The sequence below is a fragment of the Pteropus alecto genome, unplaced genomic scaffold (assembly GCF_000325575.1).
Source record: "Pteropus alecto unplaced genomic scaffold, ASM32557v1 scaffold22, whole genome shotgun sequence".
NCBI classification, from domain to species: domain Eukaryota; kingdom Metazoa; phylum Chordata; class Mammalia; order Chiroptera; family Pteropodidae; genus Pteropus; species Pteropus alecto.
The window spans coordinates 9,840,552-9,848,547 of NW_006434839.1; the positions used below are offsets into that span (position 1 = coordinate 9,840,552).

The window sequence follows — 7,996 nt, forward strand, 5'->3', positions numbered from 1 at the left end:
CCATTATTAATTCATCCTTCTACATCTTTACCTATGAATTTACAAATAGACACATTCATAAAAAAACTTATTTATTTTTTAAATAAAAATATGATCATACATCATCATACTACAAAGAGTGGTTTTCTGACTTCCTTTTTTAAAAAAACTTAATGAGAATATCCTGGAGACCCTTCCATGTCCAAATCTATAGGATAATGTGTTTAAAAGAATATATATTCTAAGTAAGATAAGTCAGACAGAGAAAGACAAACACTGTATGATATCACTTATATATGGCATCTAAAAAAGCCAAACTCATAAAAACAAAGTAAATGAAGATTGTTACCAGGGACTGGCAGGCTGTTGAGGAATATGAGAAAGGTTGTTTAAGAGTACAAGCTTGCAATTCGTAGGTAAATAAGAGTTGGAGATCTAATCTATAGTATAGTGATTATACACAATATTATATTATAAATATGCTAAGAGACTAGATTTCAATTACTCCCACTACAAAAAAGAAATGACAACTATGTGACATGATAGAGGTCCTAGCTAATACTATAATAGCAATCATATAACAATACGTAAATGTATCAAATCAACATGTTGTACACCTTAAACTTACATAATGTCATATGTCAGCTATATTTCAATTAAGAAAAATAAACACATGCAATAAAGATGTTTATAAGAAAAAATTTTATAGTCTATTTAAAGCAAATAAATAAAAAGGTACTATGGAAATATAAAAATACAGAAATAAAAGGATGGGAGGGGAGAAATAGAAGTATACTATTATAAGACTGACATACTATATGTGAAGTGCCATAATATCACATGAACGTAGTCTGTGATAAGTTAAAGATATAAATTATAAACCCTAAAACAACTACTAAAAAAAGAAAAGAGTTATAATTAATAAGCCAGTTGAGAGATAAAACTAAATGATTAAAATATTCTTAATACAAAAGAACAGGAGACGAGAAATAAAGGATGAGAAAAACAGAAAACAAAGAGCAAGATGGCAGATTTACACCCAACCATATAAATAATCACATTAAATATTAATCACATTAAATATTAAATAATAATCACATTAAATAACTTCCAGTCGAGATAGCATAGTGGGTAGATGCTATGTTCACCTCCTCTCATGACCACATCAAAATTACAACTAAACTACGGAACACACATCATTGGGAAATGCCTGAAGTATTGCTGAACAGAAGTCCTACAACTGGGGAAGAGGGCACCTTGAGACTGGTAAGACAGGCAGAGATGCAAAACAACCATGCATGAAGGTTGAGAATCGGGAGGGATATCTTGGCTGCAGAGGTCCCCTGGAGGAGTGAAAGTCCCAGCCCCACACTAGACTCCCCAGCCCAGGGTTCCAGTACTAGGAAGAGAAGTCCCCACAACTTCTGACTGTGAAAACCAGCAGAGATTGTGGCTGAGCGAGATGGAGGGCTAAGGGAGTAAGGCTGTGGGAGTCGCAAATATTCTTCTTAAAGTGCCCACGCAGGGACTCACTTGCTCTGACCTCCAGCGCCGGGGTAGTTACTTGAGGAGTGCTGGGGAAATACGGGGAGGAACTGAATTGTCTGGATTCAGGGCGAGGGCTAGAGGCGCAGCTTTCTCCCAGACAGAAGTGCTGGCAGTATACATCGTTCCTTTGTTGAGCCCTTCCCACTCTGGGCATACAGATGCAGGCAGCTACCATATCTGAGTTCCATCAACCTGGATAACACAGGTTGCCCCACCCAGGTAATTCCCTGAGACCCTGCCCCTCTCAACCTGCAGGCCCACCCAAAAAAACCATTTGTATGGTTTTTTTTCCCATACAAATGACCTGTCTTGGCTCATGCTGCAGACTGTGTTAAAATCTCTTGAAAGCTTACAAAACCCAAATGAGCTGCATCTGGACTCACAGTGTCCCATACCTCTTGCTGAGCAATCCTAAGTCTGGCACTAGCAGCAACCAGCCTTGGTTCTTGGCTTGGCCTCTCAAGGTACCTCTAAGCCCAGCACAGGTGGCAGCCATCTGTGATTGCCTGGTGACTCTTGCCAGGTGGCCCCAGGCAGTACACTGGCTGTAGCTGAACCTGGCCTGTGGCTGGGCCCCTCACAGGAGGCCTTTGGACTAGCATACCCAATGGCTGGCTTTGACCAGAGCCAGAGCACCACCCAGGGCTGCATGTAAGAAGGACACACCCAAAGGGCAGATTGGGCGGGCACTAGAGCCTTGCTAAAGTGAATCCTGCTCCATAGCATCAGCCCCCTCACCGGCCAATCCTCATAACCAATCAGCCCATGGGTCAGTCCCTTCCACTGACATGCAAACAGCAACGAAAGCTCAACTACAACAGAAGGGCACACACAACCCATAGAAGGGACACACCTTGGGCACCAGGGAAGACTGCACCACTGGGTCCCACAATGGGAGGCAAAAAAACATGTCCTAAATGAAAGAATAGAATAAAGCTCCATAACAAGAACTAAACGAAACAGAGACAAGCAATCTACCAGACACAAAATTAAAAACACTAGTTATAAGGATGCTGAATGAACTTAGGGGATGAGCAAATGAATTCAGTGAAAATTTTAACAAAGAGATGGAAAACATAAAAATGGAGATAAAAACATAAAAAAGAATCAGTCAGAAATGAAGACTACAGTAACTGAAATGAAGGATACATAAAAGGGAATCAACAGATTAGATGATGCAGGGGATCAAATCAGTGATTTAGAAGACAAGGTAGCAGAAAACACCCAATCATAACAGCAACAAGAAAAAAGAATCCAAAAAAAATGAGGATAGTTTAAGGGGCCTCTGAGACAACATCAAACATACCAACATTTGCATCATAATGGTACCAGGAGAAGAGAAAGATCAAGGAATTGAAGACCTATTTGAAAAAATAATGATGGAAAACTTCCCTAAGTGGCAAGGGAAATAAACATACAACCCCAGGAAACTCAGTAAGTTCCAAACAAGATGAACCCAAAGAGGTTCATACCAAGATACATCATAATTAAAATGCCAAAGGTTAAAGACAGAGAAAATCTTAAAAGCGTCAAGAGAAAAGCAGTTAGTTACCTACAAGGGAGCTCCCATAAGTCTGTCAGCTAATTTCTCAATAGAAACTTTGCAGGCCAGAAGGAATTGGCATGAAATATTCAAAGTGATGAAAAGAAAAGATCTACAACCAAGATTAATCTACCCAGCAAAGCTGTCATTTAGAATAGAAGGACAGATAAAGAGCTTACCAGACAAGAAAAGCCTAAAGGACTTTATCACCACCAACCTAGTATTACAGGAAATATTGGAGAGACTTAAGAAGGAAAAAAAATATATATAAAATGAATAATAAAATGGCAATAACTACATATAAACAATTACTTCAAATGAAAAATGATTAAATGCGCCAATCAAAAGATAGGGTGGCTGAATGGATAAGAAAACAAGACTCTTACATATGCGGCCTACAAGAGACTCGCTTCAGATCAAAAGACACATACCGACTGAAAGTAAAGAGATAGGAAAAGATATTTTATGAAAATGGAAATGAAAAAAGAAATCTGAGGTAGCAATATTTACACCAGACAAAATACTTAAAAACACTGAGACAAAGAAGGACCCAGTAATTCCATTTCTGGGTATTTATCCGAAGAAACCCAAAATACCACCTTGAAGGGACATGTGCATCCATATATTCATTGCAGTATTATTTACAATACCCAAAATATGGAGGCAACCTGGGTGTCCATCAATGGATGAATGGATAAAGAAGAGGTGGCACATATATACAATGGAATATTACTCAACCATTAAAAAAAGAATTAAATCTTGCCATCTGCAACAACATGGATGGACCTAGAGGGTACTGTGCTGAGTGAAGTGAGTCAGACAGAAAAATACAAATGCCATTATGATTTCATTTACATGTGGAATCTAAGGAACAAAATAAACAAAACAGAAACAAACTCATATATACAGAGAACATTTTGGGAGGGGGGAAGGGAGTTGGTGGGGTAGGTGAAAGAGGGGAAGGAATTAATAAGTACAAACTGGCAGTTACAAAACAGTCATGGGGATGTAAAGTATAGCATAAGGAATAAAGTCAATAATATTGTATGGTATCAGACGGTACTAGATTTATCTGGGTGATCACTTCGTAAGTTATATAAATGTCTAATCACTATGTTGTACACCTGAAACTAATATAATATTGTATGCCAACTATCACTGAAACATAAAAAGATATTAAAGTTAAAAATATATATCAATGGTCTAAACACCCCAATTAAAGGGCAGAGTTTGTGAGATTGTAAAAAGCAAGACCCACCTATGGGCTGCCTACAAGAAACAGACTTAAATAAAGATATAAATATACTAAAAGAAAAAAAAACTATGCTATTATTAATCAACATAAAGCTGAAATGACTACCTTTCATACACATCCTCAGGTGACTTCAAATTTGATGATGTGATGATAAGACATTCAATATTTCTAGTACCTAAGAATCCTATAAATCATAATTTATGAGGGTTTAAAGGCCTAGTCATTTAAAATTATATGCCCCATTTAAGCAGGTTTTTTAAAATTAAATTTATTGGAGTGACATTAGTTAATAAAATTATATAAATTTCAAGTGTACAATTCTATAATACGTCATCTGTATACTGCATCATCACCCAAAGTCAAATCTCCTTCTGTCACCATATATTTGACCTTTTACCCTTTCTACCATCCCTCTTCCCTCTTCCCTTTCCCTCTGGTAACCACAAAACTATCATCTGTGTCTATGAGTTTTTGTTTGTTTGTTTAGCTTATTCATTTGTTTAAGCAGATTTTCTGCATACTTTACTCAGGACAAAATATTGAGTGCATTTCTCCCTATATAAATTATGTCTTTTTTATGACTTATCAACATTTCAACCAGTATACAACTGGATGTCTCTCAGCCTCACACCCTAATGGTGCATGATTCCTGAAAACAGCAAATTCAAGTAATAAAGGCATCCCTGCACAAAGGCATCCCATCCTCAGGCAATTATTCTTGGTGGAAAAAAAAAAAATTCCAGAGTTGTAAATTCCTTTTATCAGCCCATGTATTTTAACCTAATTTCAATAAATACAGAAGCTAGAACAACCCTCCCTCAGTAAATGTAACCAAACGATTGTTTCAAAATACTCCCTATTTTGTTGCTTTTTCAAAAAGTGTGCATATTTTTTAAATTAAAATATGGTTTCTTTTTTAAAATTGAAATGGTTACGCTAATATCAAGTAAAGTATATTTCTTTTTTTATTTCATTATTTTTTTTTTTTTTTTATGCCTACAGCATCTGGTCTTCCTAGGTGGTCTCCCATCCAAATACTAACCAGGCCCGACCCTACTTAGCTTCTGAGATCAGACGGTATCAGGCTTGTTCAGGGTGGCATGGCCGTAGACTCAAGTAAGGTATATTTCAGAGCAAAGAATATTACCAAGAATAAGGGATGTCATTTATTAATCATGAAGGGCCAGTTCATCAAGAGGATATAATCCTACGTGGTTCTGTATCTGACAAGTAAGCTTCAAATTTCATGAGACAAACACTGAAAAAATTGCAATGAGACATAGAGAAATCCACAATTCTAGCAGAGATTTCAATGCCCCTCTCTTACCATAGACAATTAGAAAGGTTATAGAAGACTTGAAAAATACTATCAACCAACTTGACCTAACTGACATTTATCAAACACTCTACCCAACGAGCAGAAAATACATTCTTTTCAAGTGCACGTAGAACATTTAACAGGATAAAACATATTCTGGGCCATAATACAAGTCTAAATAAATTTAAAAGAATTCAAATCATACAAAGTACATTCTCTGACCACAATAAAATTAAACTAAAAGACAGTAACAGAAAGATGTCTGGAAAATCACCCAAACATTTGGAAATTAATTATAACACTTCTAAATAACCCATGAATAAAAGAAAAACAAAAAGGAAACTAGAATGTATTTTAAACAGACTGAAAACAGCACATCAAAATTTGTGGGATGCAGCTAAAGCAGCACTTAGAAATTTATAACACTAAACATTTCTATTACAAAAAAGAAAGGTCTCAAGTGAAAAACCTGTTTTCATTTTAAGGAACTAGAAAAAGAAGAGCCAATAAAACCCAAAGTAAGTAGAAGAAAGGAATAACAAAGTTCAGAGCAGAAAGCAATAAAAAAGAAACTAGAAAAGTAATAGAGAAGCTCAATGAAACCAAAAGCTGGTACTTTGAGAAGAATTAAAAAGATAAACTGATAGACTGATGAAGAAGAAGAGAGAAAATCCAAATTAACAATATCGAGAATGAGAGAGGTGACAACATTATAATTCTACAGATATTAAAAGGAAAATTTAAAATACTATAAACAATTTTTTCTAATAAACTCAACAAATTCCTTGAAAGACACAGCTCACTCAAGAAGAAACAAATAAATCTGAGTAACCCTATATCTATTAGAGAAATTGAATTTGTGGTTAAAAACCATACAGAAGATTTCAGGCCCAAATTGCTTAACTGGTAAATTCCACCAAACATGTAAAGAAGAAATAATACAAATTCTACATAATCTCTACAAAGGCATAGTAAGAGAAGAAAACTATAGACCAATGTTTCTCACTAAAAGATCAAAAAACTGTTAACGAATTTTTAGAAAATCAATTCTAACAATATATAAAAAGAATAATGCATCACAACCAACTTGGGTTTATCCAATAATGGGAAATTGATTTGGAATATAAAAAAAAATCAATGGACATAATTTACCATATTAATAAACTAAAATAGAAAAACTACATGATCATCTCAAAAAGTAAAGAAAAAAGTATTACATACAAATCTTTATATGTATATACGCTTGCATTTTTCTTGGGTGGTTTTCTAGGAGAGTAATAGCTGGTGTGTAATTCTGCCCTATACGAGGTTACCCTAACAGGCAACTTTTGTTCAGGGACTCCACATCTGCCTGGTTGACATTTTCTTAACTGTGTTGTGGTCTCGGGCTCTTCCTCCCCAATCTTCCTTCCCTGTCTTCCCTCACAGGTTAGTTAGACTTGAATCACATCCTGAAAGCTCCCCCACCCACTCTTGGCTCCCTTCCCTTTATAGTTCACAGGTGCTTCTCCCAATAAATCTTGTACCTCTAAGCCTGTCTTGACATCTGCCTCTTAGAGAATCCACACTGGCCTAGGAAGCATGAGATAATTTAGTTAACTGAGGAAAGAATTAGCTAGCTACCTGTTTAAATGGGACGTGATTCCACATTCTTCATACTCAATATTATGTTTAAAGCTGTATCATGGATGGCTTCTCTACACAAGTAGTTGGAAGACATGGAACCCAGACATGAGGGAAGAGATGACAAATTTTTTTTAATCTCAGTACACTATGGGCTCTTTTAGCTATTTCATTTGAACACTCAAATTTGCCTCGGGAAACAGAGCTAACTCTAAGTAAATCACCATAGTTTTCCTCGTCCTGTCTTGAACTGAGAAATAACTCAGAGATCTGGCCAGCAATGAAGGCAATGGCACCATTATCTGGCATTTAAAATGTCCTGAAGAACAAATATGTTATCGGCCCAAGGCTTCTTCATCCCATCATCACCTAGGAAAATCTCAACCCAAAGACAGATATTATGCCATTTGTGACAAACAACTTTCATTTAAATAGGATTTTATCTGTATTTTCTTCTTAAGTTTACTTTTGGCTTATTTCTACCATCATTCTTTTCCAAAGGGATAGTATGATGAAATCTGCCAAAGTTTCTAAATTATTGAAGCAAAATGAAAATGTTTAAAACCTACAATGACATGTGGTTTTAGTTGAGAACCTCAAGAATCATGCTGCCTCGTGTATAGTGCTCAATATATTGTGTGTGGCTAATACATACTAAACCAATCCTTCATAACCTGGCTTCTAGGACAAAAACTTTCTTTAATGATAAAACCAAAATATTCTTCAGCAA

General features: G+C 35.9%; 1 protein-coding gene and 1 pseudogene across 2 annotated transcripts in view; both read right to left on the reverse strand.

Moving 5' to 3' along the window:
- AHCYL2 (adenosylhomocysteinase like 2) overlaps positions 1-7,996 on the reverse strand; it is a 139,418-nt gene that overhangs the window by 78,404 nt on the left and 53,018 nt on the right. The gene's annotated exons all lie outside the window — the stretch shown is intronic.
- Positions 5,319-5,437, reverse strand: LOC112478715 (annotated as a pseudogene).